At 38.6% G+C, this 12500-nt stretch overlaps 1 protein-coding gene across 1 annotated transcript in view; it reads right to left on the reverse strand.

The window, feature by feature from the left end:
* Positions 1-12500, reverse strand: part of LOC311248964 (amyloid-beta A4 precursor protein-binding family A member 1-like) — a gene marked incomplete at both ends in the record, with an annotated part of 64641 nt that overhangs the window by 21318 nt on the left and 30823 nt on the right. The window lies entirely within an intron of this gene.

Here is a 12500-nt window from a genome sequence, read left to right on the forward strand (position 1 = left end):
GGAGAGGAGACAGGTGAGAAGAAGATGAGAGGAGACAGGTGAGGAGAGGAGATGAGAGGACAAGAGGAGAGGAGAAGAGAAGAGAGCAGGTGAGAGGAGAAGAAAGGAGAGGAGGAGAGCAGATAGGTGAGAAGAGAGGAGGGGAGATGAGAGGAGGAGAGGAGAGGAGAGGAGAGGAGATGAGAGGAGAGGAGAGGAGAGGAGAGGAGAGGAGGGGAGAAGAGAGGAGAGGAGAGGAGAGGAGGGGAGAAGAGAGCAGGTGAGAGGAGAAGAAAGGAGAGGAGGAGAGCAGATAGGTGAGAAGAGAGGAGGGGAGATGAGAGGAGGAGAGGAGAGGAGAGGAGAGGGAGAGGAGAGGAGAGGAGAGGAGGAGAGGAGAAGAGAAGCGAGGTGAGGAGACAGGTGAGAAGAAGAGGAGAGGAGACAGGTGAGGAGAGGAGAGGAGATGAGAGGACAAGAGGAGAGGAGAGGACAGGTGAGAAGAGAGCAGGTGAGAGGAGAAGAAAGGAGAGGAGGAGAGCAGATAGGTGAGAAGAAGAGAGGAGGGGAGATGAGAGGAGGAGAGGAGAGGAGGAGAGGAGAAGAGAAGCGAGGTGAGGAGACAGGTGAGAAGAAGAGGAGAGGAGAGGAGACAGGTGAGGAGAGGAGAGGAGGTGAGAGGACAAGAGGAGAGGAGAGGAGAGGACAAGAGGAGAGGAGAGGAGAGGTGAGAAGAAGAGAAGAGAGCAGAGGAGAGGAGAACAGAGGAGAAGAGAGGTGAGGAGAGGAGAGGAGAGGAGAGGAGAAGAGAAGATGTGGGGAGAGGATAGGAGAGGAAAGAGAAGAGAAGAGAAGAGAAGAAGAGATGTGAGGAGAAGAGAAGAGACAAGAGAAGAGAAGAGAGGTGAGGAGGAAAGGTGAGGAGAAGAGGAGGGGAGAGACTACTGCTGTGTGGGAGAGTGAGGCAAAGTGTGTGTGTGCGAGAGAGAGAGAGAGAGAGAGAGAGAGAGAGAGAGAGAGAGAGAGAGAGAGAGAGAGAGAGAGAGAGAGAGAGAGAGAGAGAATTATTGGCCACTTTTGCACATGTGTGTATGTGTGTCAGATTCAGTTTTATTGTTGCATCTTGTCACATTTACATACAAAAAGAGCAACATTCTTATGTCTTGCCCCCTCGACCTACAACATTCAATAAAATACACAATAGAATAATTATACGAAAGAAACACAATAAAAACCAGCATAATAATGATTTAAGAAAAAATGACAGTGCTGAAATACTTAAAATACTACATACATAAAAACACAGGGTAAAATCATAATTAATAATAATAATAATAATAATAATAATAATAATAATAATAATAATAATAATAATAATAATAATAATAATAATAATAATAATAATAATAATAATAATAATAATAATAATAATAAATTCAATTTGTACCGCACTTTATATTTGTGAAAATCTCAAAGTGCTACAGAAAATAAAGATAAAAAGTTAAATGAATAAAAACAATTAAAATGAACAGGTCGGTTGGGGGACGCCTGCACAGCAGAGACAGGAAATAGCGGGGGTAGTGTGAGCCTCCCACACGTTACTCCTCGCCAATGAGAGTCCGCGCTGGCAGGTGAAAAGATGTGACAGGCTGCCTCCTCGTGTACCGGAGGGGACACGTGATGCAAGGCTTCTATCCTCCCTACGACCGACCTGTGGGGGGCATATGAATTGGAAACAGCGAAATTGGGATGGGATAAAAAATTTAAAAATAAGGAGAAAAAGTGTATAAAAACATTTTTTAAAGAATACAACGGGCACCCAAGTGGCACCCATGTAACGCACTGCGTCGCGAAACGGCCGATTCGGGTTCGATTCCTGGACCCAGCGTCCTTTGGCGAATGTCTTCCCCCCCCGCTGTCTCCTGTTCTTCCTCTCTCTCTCTCTATACCGGACTGCCCGGTAGTACAAACAAATAAATAATCTACCAAACACATCATTTAGAAATTCTTTTTTTATTAATAAAACAACCAATGAAATGGAAGAACATAAAAAAAAAAAAAAAAAAAAAAAAAAAAAAAAAAATAATAATAATAATAATAATAATAATAATAATAATAATAATAATAATAATAATAATAATAATAAATAATAATAATAATAATAATAATAATAATAATAATAAAATGAATAGAAGTAAAAATAAAAGTAAAAGAATAATTCAGGCAAATGCCTTGTTAAAAATAAATGTTTTTAGGCCCCTTTTGAAACACATCTATAATAACTACATTACTACCTCTGCTGTATGAAACACATCTATAATAACTACATTACTACCTCTGTATGAAACACATCTATAATAACTACATTACTACCTCTGCTGTATGAAACACATCTATAATAACTACATTACTACCTCTGCTGTATGAAACACATCTATAATAACTACATTACTACCTCTGCTGTGTGAAACACATCTATAATAACTACATTACTACCTCTGCTGTATGAAACACATCTATAATAACTACATTACTACCTCTGCTGTATGAAACACATCTATAATAACTACATTACTACCTCTGCTGTGTGAAACACATCTATAATAACTACATTACTACCTCTGCTGTATGAAACACATCTATAATAACTACATTACTACCTCTGCTGTATGAAACACATCTATAATAACTACATTACTACCTCTGCTGTATGAAACACATCTATAATAACTACATTACTACCTCTGCTGTGTGAAACACATCTATAATAACTACATTACTACCTCTGCTGTATGAAACACATCTATAATAACTACATTACTACCTCTGCTGTATGAAACACATCTATAATAACTACATTACTACCTCTGTATGAAACACATCTATAATAACTACATTACTACCTCTGCTGTATGAAACACATCTATAATAACTACATTACTACCTCTGCTGTATGAAACACATCTATAATAACTACATTACTACCTCTGCTGTATGAAACACATCTATAATAACTACATTACTACCTCTGTTGTATGAAACACATCTATAATAACTACATTACTACCTCTGCTGTATGAAACACATCTATAATAACTACATTACTACCTCTGCTGTATGAAACACATCTATAATAACTACATTACTACCTCTGTATGAAACACATCTATAATAACTACATTACTACCTCTGCTGTATGAAACACATCTATAATAACTACATTACTACCTCTGCTGTATGAAACACATCTATAATAACTACATTACTACCTCTGTATGAAACACATCTATAATAACTACATTACTACCTCTGCTGTATGAAACATATCTATAATAACTACATTACTACCTCTGCTGTATGAAACACATCTATAATAACTACATTACTACCTCTGCTGTATGAAACACATCTATAATAAATACATTACTACCTCTGCTGTATGAAACACATCTATAATAACTACATTACTACCTCTGCTGTATGAAACACATCTATAATAACTACATTACTACCTCTGTATGAAACACATCTATAATAACTACATTACTACCTCTGCTGTATGAAACACATCTATAATAACTACATTACTACCTCTGCTGTATGAAACACATCTATAATAACTACATTACTACCTCTGCTGTATGAAACACATCTATAATAACTACATTACTACCTCTGTATGAAACACATCTATAATAACTACATTACTACCTCTGTATGAAACACATCTATAATAACTACATTACTACCTCTGCTGTATGAAACACATCTATAATAACTACATTACTACCTCTGCTGTATGAAACACATCTATAATAACTACATTACTACCTCTGTATGAAACACATCTATAATAACTACATTACTACCTCTGTGTGAAACACATCTATAATAACTACATTACTACCTCTGCTGTATGAAACACATCTATAATAACTACATTACTACCTCTGCTGTATGAAACGCATCTATAATAACTACATTACTACCTCTGTATGAAACACATCTATAATAACTACATTACTACCTCTGCTGTGTGAAACACATCTATAATAACTACATTACTACCTCTGCTGTATGAAACACATCTATAATAACTACATTACTACCTCTGCTGTATGAAACACATCTATAATAACTACATTACTACCTCTGCTGTATGAAACACATCTATAATAACTACATTACTACCTCTGCTGTATGAAACACATCTATAATAACTACATTACTACCTCTGTATGAAACACATCTATAATAACTACATTACTACCTCTGTATGAAACACATCTATAATAACTACATTACTACCTCTGTATGAAACACATCTATAATAAATACATTACTACCTCTGCTGTATGAAACACATCTATAATAACTACATTACTACCTCTGCTGTATGAAACACATCTATAATAACTACATTACTACCTCTGCTGTATGAAACACATCTATAATAACTACATTACTACCTCTGCTGTGTGAAACACATCTATAATAACTACATTACTACCTCTGCTGTATGAAACACATCTATAATAACTACATTACTACCTCTGCTGTATGAAACACATCTATAATAACTACATTACTACCTCTGCTGTATGAAACACATCTATAATAACTACATTACTACCTCTGCTGTATGAAACACATCTATAATAACTACATTACTACCTCTGCTGTATGAAACACATCTATAATAACTACATTACTACCTCTGTATGAAACACATCTATAATAACTACATTACTACCTCTGTATGAAACACATCTATAATAACTACATTACTACCTCTGCTGTATGAAACACATCTATAATAACTACATTACTACCTCTGCTGTATGAAACACATCTATAATAACTACATTACTACCTCTGTATGAAACACATCTATAATAACTACATTACTACCTCTGTGTGAAACACATCTATAATAACTACATTACTACCTCTGCTGTATGAAACACATCTATAATAACTACATTACTACCTCTGCTGTATGAAACGCATCTATAATAACTACATTACTACCTCTGTATGAAACACATCTATAATAACTACATTACTACCTCTGCTGTGTGAAACACATCTATAATAACTACATTACTACCTCTGCTGTATGAAACACATCTATAATAACTACATTACTACCTCTGCTGTATGAAACACATCTATAATAACTACATTACTACCTCTGCTGTATGAAACACATCTATAATAACTACATTACTACCTCTGTATGAAACACATCTATAATAACTACATTACTACCTCTGTATGAAACACATCTATAATAACTACATTACTACCTCTGTATGAAACACATCTATAATAAATACATTACTACCTCTGCTGTATGAAACACATCTATAATAACTACATTACTACCTCTGCTGTATGAAACACATCTATAATAACTACATTACTACCTCTGCTGTATGAAACACATCTATAATAACTACATTACTACCTCTGCTGTGTGAAACACATCTATAATAACTACATTACTACCTCTGCTGTATGAAACACATCTATAATAACTACATTACTACCTCTGCTGTATGAAACACATCTATAATAACTACATTACTACCTCTGCTGTATGAAACACATCTATAATAACTACATTACTACCTCTGCTGTATGAAACACATCTATAATAACTACATTACTACCTCTGCTGTATGAAACACATCTATAATAACTACATTACTACCTCTGTATGAAACACATCTATAATAACTACATTACTACCTCTGCTGTGTGAAACACATCTATAATAACTACATTACTACCTCTGCTGTATGAAACACATCTATAATAACTACATTACTACCTCTGCTGTATGAAACACATCTATAATAACTACATTACTACCTCTGCTGTATGAAACACATCTATAATAACTACATTACTACCTCTGCTGTATGAAACACATCTATAATAACTACATTACTACCTCTGCTGTATGAAACACATCTATAATAACTACATTACTACCTCTGTATGAAACACATCTATAATAACTACATTACTACCTCTGCTGTATGAAACACATCTATAATAACTACATTACTACCTCTGTATGAAACACATCTATAATAACTACATTACTACCTCTGCTGTATGAAACACATCTATAATAACTACATTACTACCTCTGTATGAAACACATCTATAATAACTACATTACTACCTCTGCTGTATGAAACACATCTATAATAACTACATTACTACCTCTGCTGTATGAAACACATCTATAATAACTACATTACTACCTCTGCTGTATGAAACACATCTATAATAACTACATTACTACCTCTGTATGAAACACATCTATAATAACTACATTACTACCTCTGCTGTATGAAACACATCTATAATAACTACATTACTACCTCTGTATGAAACACATCTATAATAACTACATTACTACCTCTGCTGTATGAAACACATCTATAATAACTACATTACTACCTCTGCTGTATGAAACACATCTATAATAACTACATTACTACCTCTGCTGTATGAAACACATCTATAATAACTACATTACTACCTCTGTATGAAACACATCTATAATAACTACATTACTACCTCTGCTGTATGAAACACATCTATAATAACTACATTACTACCTCTGCTGTATGAAACACATCTATAATAACTACATTACTACCTCTGCTGTATGAAACACATCTATAATAACTACATTACTACCTCTGCTGTATGAAACACATCTATAATAACTACATTACTACCTCTGCTGTATGAAACACATCTATAATAACTACATTACTACCTCTGCTGTATGAAACACATCTATAATAACTACATTACTACCTCTGCTACTACCAGTCTAAGGATAATCAGACCCGTTTTCACGGATATATAAGCTTTTATGTGATTATGTGATATGGCTGTTTGACTATGCGCGCCGTCAGGAAATAGGAGAAGCGATTTTCAGCGCGCACCACGAGCGCGCATGCGTACACATTTACTATCGATAATCTAGCGTTTATTTGAAAAAGATTCATAAATAGGCCGAACAATGACAACGTTCTAGAATATTCCAGTAAAAGGCGATTATCATGGAAACCTCTTTTTTCTCTCCGTGAAAACGAGGGGTTTTCTAAATGCTATGAAACGGAAATGAACCGATAAAAAAACAATCTGCTTCGACAATGTTGACTGGAAATAGGTCATTGATAATGCGACGGGCAGATTAGACACATAGCCATAATTTAAAACATAGATTAGGCGATATTAACGTTAACATTGGAGTGGATGTGGGCATTCAAGGGGGTAAAAAGGAAAACACGGCCGGCTCTGAAAGTGTTAAGAGCTCATCACATCAACACTGTGATTATTGTACTGCAAATGAGGGCTATTTAATTTAATTTAACTATTTTATTGTATTGCACTATTGCATAATTTTATTCTGTCTATTATATTTGACCAACTATTTTATTGCACGACACTATTGCACTCTTTTACTATTTTACACTATTGTCTATTTTAAAACTGATGTTGGAGCCACTGATGATGTGCTCGTTTTGTACTTTGACTTTTTATTTAAATATATATTTTTTGCTGCTGTGAAGCACTTTGAGCTGCAATTCTTGTATGAAAGGTGCTATACAAATTAATTTTATTATTATATTATTATTAATATTACCGATCTCAAGGGGCTCCGAATCGATCGCTAGACAAGCTGGAAAATTCAGACAAAGTCATCCAATAACACTCAGGCTTCAGTCATCCAATCACACTCATGCTTCAGTCATCCAATCACACTCAGGGGCTTCAGTCATCCAATCACACTCAGGCTTCAGTCATCCAATCACACTCAGGCTTCACCAGCAGGTGTCTCTCTTGTGTTTCACCAGCAGGTGTCACTCTTGTGCTCTAAAACAGGGGAGAGAGAGCCGCCTCTCATTACAGCAGAGAGTAATAATGTCCTTACAGTGGTTCTAATTAAGTGGCCCCTGCTATCGATCATCAGAGTCTGGTTAATAGGTTTCTGGGAGGAATAAGAGCGAGACCATGACGGAGATTCTTGGCCAGCAGCGCCCAGGCCTTTATAATGGTCTGTAAACTACTGTGGAGAATTACTCCTATAATAATAATAATAATAATAATAATAATAATAATAATAATAATAATAATAATAATAATAATAATAATAATAATTACTTGGATTTATATAGCGCTCTTCATGACACCCAGAGTGCATGTTTCCAAAACTCTGGAGTGGGCTCTTATCTGTAGGTTGTTGTCTACATGCTCTGTAGGTTGTTGTCTAATAATAATAATAATAATAATAATAATAATAATAATAATAATAATAATAATAATAATAATAATAATAATAATCAATTCAATTTGTACCGCACTTTATATTTGTGAACATCTCAAAGTGCTACAGGAGATAAAGATAAAAAGTTAAATGAATAAAAACAATTACAATGAATAAAACAACCAATGAAATGAAAGAACATACAAATTAAATGTCTACATGCTCTGTAGGTTGTTGTCTACATGCGCGACAAATTCAATTGAACCGATTGTTTATAGGGGGAGGAACATAAAATGGCCGTCACAAATGGCTGCAGAATGGCAGGGTTTTTTGGTGGGTTAACCTATATTAAAGGGATAGTTCAGAGTGGAACCTACTGTACTCACTAATGATAATATTTATTGGTAGAGTCCTTTCTCATTCTACTGTAGCTCCGGGCTAGCCGCACAAACACATGCAAAGTCAATGGGGTCGAGCTCTCGTCTGTACAAGATGACTGAATCTAACTGAGAGAGAGAGAGAGAGTCAATGGGGTCGAGCTCTCGTCTGTACAAGATGACTGAATCTAACTGAGAGAGAGAGAGAGTCAATGGGGTCGAGCTCTCGTCTGTACAAGATGACTGAATCTAACTGAGAGAGAGAGAGAGAGTCAATGGGGTCGAGCTCTCGTCTGTACAAGATGACTGAATCTAACTGAGAGAGAGAGAGAGTCAATGGGGTCGAGCAGAGAGAGAGAGTCAATGGGGTCGAGCTCTCGTCTGTACAAGATGACTGAATCTAACTGAGAGAGAGAGAGAGTCAATGGGGTCGAGCTCTCGTCTGTACAAGATGACTGAATCTAACTGAGAGAGAGAGAGAGTCAATGGGGTCGAGCTCTCGTCTGTACAAGATGACTGAATCTAACTGAGAGAGAGAGAGAGTCAATGGGGTCGAGCTCTCGTCTGTACAAGATGACTGAATCTAACTGAGAGAGAGAGAGAGTCAATGGGGTCGAGCTCTCGTCTGTACAAGATGACTGAATCTAACTGAGAGAGAGAGAGAGTCAATGGGGTCGAGCTCTCGTCTGTACAAGATGACTGAATCTAACTGAGAGAGAGAGAGAGAGGGGGGAGAGAGAGAGAGAGAGGGGGGGGAGAGAGAGAGAGGTTGTATGTGTGTGTTTATGGGCCCATCCTGAGTCGCTTGAGTCACTCGCTGCATTTTTACAAGTTGAAAAATGCTGAGTCACACTGAGCTATGGACCAATGGCGTTGGTCGGGCGGCGGATAGGGGTGGGGTCTGTGGGTGATGCAACCAGGAAGATGACAGGAACGTCAATGTAACTCATTAGCATAACCTGCTACCTGCAATATCAAACGTCTACATTACAACTCTCTCAATACTATAGACACTAAGTCGCAATTTTCTTTACTTGAACTTGAGGACTGCATACTTTTTTGCAAAGCTTAGCTTTATACTTTATACTTATAGCACATGCATGAACCTGGTCTCTTTTGAAAGATAACATTCTGAAGTTAATAATGCAAAAAAGGAGAATCACGTTTAGTGCTAATGAAATAGAGTAACAGTGGTTTGAACTTGAGTTGAACTTGAACTTGTGTACTCACATTTTTCTTTAGCGCTTGCAAGATTTCATATTCCATTATTCCAACATAGACGTATGAGCTGGAAAACAATGTACAGGTCTAAATTCTATAAATATCCGTTCAGAAATGAGTCTTTGGGAGAGGTTTTAGTAAACCGACGGTTTACCATGTTCCAAAATCCATTTCTGCCATCCACCGCCGTGCCTTCTGAAGTCTGACTCGCTTCTCATTTTCGCTCGCTCGTCAACTTTCACCTACTTCCTATATTTGCAACCCCCCCCCCCCCCCCCCCCCCCACGTGGAGTATCCTTGGAAGCGGACACTTGTTGGCTACAATGCTGACCAATCATTTTTGCCATCAGCAGTGATTGGTCAGTTCTCGAGTGTATACTGTCCGAAGTGGTCATTTGATGTGCGGCGTGTGTAAAAAGACGCTCGCTTGACATATCGTCATGTAACTCGAGAACCGAGGCACGGAATTGGTCGAGTGAGGTGGCGTTTGAACGGCGGCAAATAGATGTTTTGAACAGTATATTATATGTTCCGCGAGAAATTCAGCCCGAGCCGGTAGACGCTCGCAAAGTGCTGTGACGTGTGAGCAAGTGCAAAACGGGACGTATATGTACCGCCACCTGTTAAGAGGTTAAAGAGTAGCTAAACCCATGGCTGTTTTACTGTCGTGGTGGTTGATATTCTGAAGACAACAGCAGAGAGGGTAGGATCTTTTAACTGAATAATACTGTGTACATCATTTTGAAGTGTGTGACTAAATTGTGTTGTGGAAATAGTTTGTAATTAGTTTCACCCAGCTGACAGAAACTGGAGGTGTGGCCTTTGTGCATGTGGCTTTTGTAGTTAAGTGGGCACTTGTGACAGTTTTTTCTTGGTTAAATACCAGCTTTTTTCTCTGTTGGAATCATTCTGAAGACAACAGCAGAGAGGGTAGGATCTTTTAACTGAATAATACTGTGTACATCATTTTGAAGTGTGTGACTAAATTGTGTTGTGGAAATAGTTTGTAATTAGTTTCACCCAGCTGACAGAAACTGGAGGTGTGGCCTTTTGCTGCAGGTGTCACTCATCAGTAATTAGTGATAGTGATTTAAAGACTTGCTGGCTTAGCGTCAGCGAAGCGTCGAGAAACGAAGAGGGACAAAGAGGAGTTAGTTTTCCTGGAGTTATTCGCAGAGGGATCCACCGATCCACCCAGTGCTAAGCACACCATAATCCTATATTTCCTTCCCACTCTGCTATTTCCCTACTATCTCGCTTCCTCCCTACAACCTTCTCCCTGCCACCCTTGACACCACAATGTGCCTCATACCTATATCCACAATCTGCTCCTCCAGAACTGACTCTACCCATCCACGCCAGTTTGCTAACAACCCGGCTAATCTCTCCTACCCTCCTACAGCCACTAATACACCTGTCACAGTACGGGGAGGCTTATGGAATTGTCAATCAGCAGTCAAGAAGGCTGACTTCATTACTGCCTACGCCCATAGTCTAAATCTGCAGCTCCTGGCTCTAACTGAGACCTGGATAACTCCCAATAACTCATCAACACCTGCAGCATTATCTACAAACTATAACTTCACTCACACACCTCGACCCTCCAGACGGGGTGGAGGCACTGGCCTCATGACATCTCCTTCATGGGCTACAAACCTAACACAACTCCCAGAACTGTCACTCTCCTCCCTCGAATATCATGCAATATTTGTCTCTAATCCTTTCAATCTCACCATTGTTACACTCTATCGCCCTCCAGGTCCCCTCGATCACTTCATAGATGAGCTGGACATGCTTCTAAGCTCCTTACCGGAAGATGGTACCCCGCTCCTTCTATTGGGCGACTTCAACCTGCCCGACTCATCTCAGTCGGTCCCAGTGGTCTCCCTCCTACAACAATTTGACCTGACTCCCACTGCCATGCCTCCCACCCACAAAGCAGGCAACTCCTTGGATCTCATATTTTCCCGTAACTCCAGCATCATTAACACCACGGTAACTCCCCTACATGTATCTGACCATTCCTTCATATCCTTCTCACTAACTCTCATGCTTAACCGAAAGGTCTTCACCCCAACTCAAACCGTCTCACTCAGACGTAACCTGGCCTCCCTATCCCCCTCCACCCTCTCCTCTGACATAATATCCGCTCTACCTTTGAGTGACACCTTCTCTGCTCTCCCCACAGAGATGGCAACCTCCACCCTCCTCTCAGCCCTTGCAACCTCCTTTGACAAGCTCTGTCCCCTCGTTGAGAAACCTGCCCGCCGTTCCCCACCCAGTCCATGGCTGACAGATCCAGTGAGAGAACAAAGACAGGTCCTGAGAGCGGCTGAGAGGAAGTATAGAAAGTCACGCCTCACTGCTGACATCGACACATATCACAACCTCTTGTTAACATTCTCCAAAACCATTACTAATGCCAAAGCTTCTTTCTTTCACCATAGGATCGAGGCCTCTGCCAAGAATCTTCGCAAACTGCATGCTACCATGTCCTCCCTCCTCACCCCCCCCCCCCCACCCCCTCCTCCCTCATCTTTTTCTGCCGAAGACTTTGCGATCTTCTTTGAGGAAAAAGTGGAGAACATCCGCAGCTCCTTCTCCCAACCCCCACCCATTCCAAA

Source organism: Notolepis coatsorum (genome assembly GCF_963971535.1).
Source record: "Notolepis coatsorum genome assembly, chromosome: 1".
NCBI lineage: Eukaryota > Metazoa > Chordata > Actinopteri > Aulopiformes > Paralepididae > Notolepis > Notolepis coatsorum.